Source organism: Onychostruthus taczanowskii, unplaced genomic scaffold (assembly GCF_017590055.1).
Source record: "Onychostruthus taczanowskii isolate IOZ18803 unplaced genomic scaffold, ASM1759005v1 scaffold188, whole genome shotgun sequence".
In the NCBI taxonomy this organism is placed as follows: Eukaryota; Metazoa; Chordata; class Aves; order Passeriformes; family Passeridae; genus Onychostruthus; species Onychostruthus taczanowskii.
This window is the reverse complement of record NW_024499106.1, coordinates 533,186-535,529: the sequence shown is the minus strand read 5'-3', so window position 1 is coordinate 535,529 and position 2,344 is coordinate 533,186. Positions and strand designations below refer to the sequence as shown.

The window sequence follows — 2,344 nt, the reverse complement described above, 5'->3', positions numbered from 1 at the left end:
GGCGGGGGGCGTCGGGGCCGGGGGGGCCGGGACCGGCCGTACTTATCCGGAGCGCGTCCTGCCGCTGGAAGAGCCGCTCGGGCCGCCGGGCTCGGCCGGGCTCGGGGGTGCGGGGGGCAGCCGCAGCCCCCCCGGGGCCAGGGGCTCCATCGCCACCCCCCGCCGCCTCCTCCGCCTCCCCCGCGGCGCCCACCGACTCGAGCTTGACCAGCGTGAGCGAGATGAGGTAGGTGGTCCTGCGCTGGAGGCCGGTGGTCCTGCTCATGGGTGCGGGCAGGGCCCCCCCGGGGCGCCCCCCCGGCCCCCCTGGATCCCCGCGCGGCGCCGCGGCCGCCGGTGCCGGTGATGCTCCGGTCCCACCCCCGGCCCTGCCTCCCCGAAGCCTTCGCCGCTCGCCCGCCCCCGGAGGGGTTGGAACCGCCGCCGCCCCCCCCACGAAACACAGCCACCCCCCCGGCAGCCGCCGGGATCGGGGCCACCCCCCCGCCTCGCCCCCCACCCCGGGTTAGCGGCCGGGGGGCATCGCGGGGAACCCCCGAGCCCCGAGCTGGGGGGGGCAGGGGAGGGGTCGGGAGCTTTTGGGGGCGGGGGAGGATCGTTCTGTCCACCTAGCAGAACACGAGCAATTAAGCAAGAAAACTAAGATAAGGCTAGATTTTTGTTCTGGAAAGCTGCAGCACTGTGCTGTTTTCCCTGTCTTCTCTCCTTTTCCCCCTCCTTACCATATCTGCTTTCATCCCTAGAGACATTTCCAATAGCAGATAAATCAGCACTTTGAATTCTTCTTCTGATGTTGTAACAAGCTGGCAACTGGCATGACATGTTGTAGAGAGACATATGTGAATACCTAAGTCAGAAATAATGAGATTTCTCTCTCATATTCAGCGTGAAATGAGCCCCGGCTCCGGCTCCGGCACCTGCTGGGCTGCCGGCACCCCGGCACCCCGATACCCACCCCCGACCTCCGATCCATCCATCCATCCATCCATCCATCCATCCATCCATCCATCCATCCCTCCCTCCATCCATGCCGCTGCTCCCCGCACTCCCAAATCCCCTCCCTGCCCTTCCCGGGACAGCAACGCTGGGTGGGGAGGGGGTCCGTGGTGAGGGGGGGGGCGTGGAGGCGGCTTTGGGGATTTTCGGGGGGCTTTGCGGGGCTCGGGGCAGGCTCATCCACCCTTTTTCTGGCATTTTTAGCAGCGGCGCAGCATCCCTGCGCATCCCGTTACCACGGCAACGGCGGGGATGGCGCTGGGAGCAGCCGTGGACCCCGCCGTGTCACCCTCGTCACTCCCGTGTCACCCTCGTGGACCCGGGCCAGGTATCACGGCCATTGGTGTCCCCCACGCCAGCGTGACCCCCCCAGCTCTGCGTGTCACGGCCTGGGGGGCACACGGGGCTCGGGGCACCGTGGGACCCTGGGACCCCTGTGCCCCCCGGAGGTCGGGCGGGGGTCCCGGCCCTGTGGGGTCCTGTGTGCCCCCCACGCGTGGGGTCCCCAGGACCTGGCACCGCTCCGGGCAGGGGGGTCACCCCCAGAGTTGTCCCTGCCGCCACCCCCAGGCTGTGACCATGGAGCTGGCTCTGCCCGGGCTGGTGGGGGATCTGCCCTCAGCACCCCGTGGGGACAGTGCTGCCACCTCCAGTGCCCCCCTGTCCCTTCCGGTGTCCCCCGGCTCTCTCCAAGTACGGGCCACGCCTCCCCATCGCTCAGATGTCCCACGCTGCGGGGAGGGGACGACACGGGGCACGGCGGGTCCGACCCTGCCACCACAACATCCCTGTCCCTATTCCTGTCCCCATCCCCATGCCTGTCCCCATCCTGTCCCTATCCTGTCCCCATCCCTGTCCCCATTCCTGTCCACATCCCTGTCCCTCTCTCTGTCCCCATCCTGTCCCCATCCCGTCCCCATCGCTGTCCCCATCCCCGTCCCCATCGCTGTCCCCAAAGCTGCTGCACCCCCAGGGTGGGAGTGCAGGGGGTTAAACGGGGGCGGGGCAGAGCCCTCGGCACCCCGGGGGTGGGAGGGGGCTCGGGGGGAGCGCTGGGCAGGAGCTGGGGGGGGCTGTGCCCCCTCCAGAGCTCTGTGGGTACCAAAGCGGGCGCTTGGCAACGCGGCATCCCCCGGCTTCCCGTTGCCATGGCAACCGCGCGGGAGATGTCAGAGCGGGGGGGGGGCACAACGATGTGGGGGCTCGGTACGGGCAGGGGGCGGCAACAGAGCCCCTCCCCAAGTGACGTCAGCAGACGCCCCCGCGTGGGTCGGGGGAATTGGGGGGAGGAGACCCCAAACCCCGCGCAGCCCCCCCAGCAGGGCCCCCCCTCACGGGACCCCCTCAA

At 69.6% G+C, this 2,344-nt stretch overlaps 1 protein-coding gene across 1 annotated transcript in view; it reads right to left on the bottom strand.

Annotated features, from left to right (window-relative positions):
- The window catches only part of AGAP2 (ArfGAP with GTPase domain, ankyrin repeat and PH domain 2), an 18,381-nt gene that overhangs the window by 15,454 nt on the left and 583 nt on the right, over nucleotides 1–2,344 (bottom strand). The gene's annotated exons all lie outside the window — the stretch shown is intronic.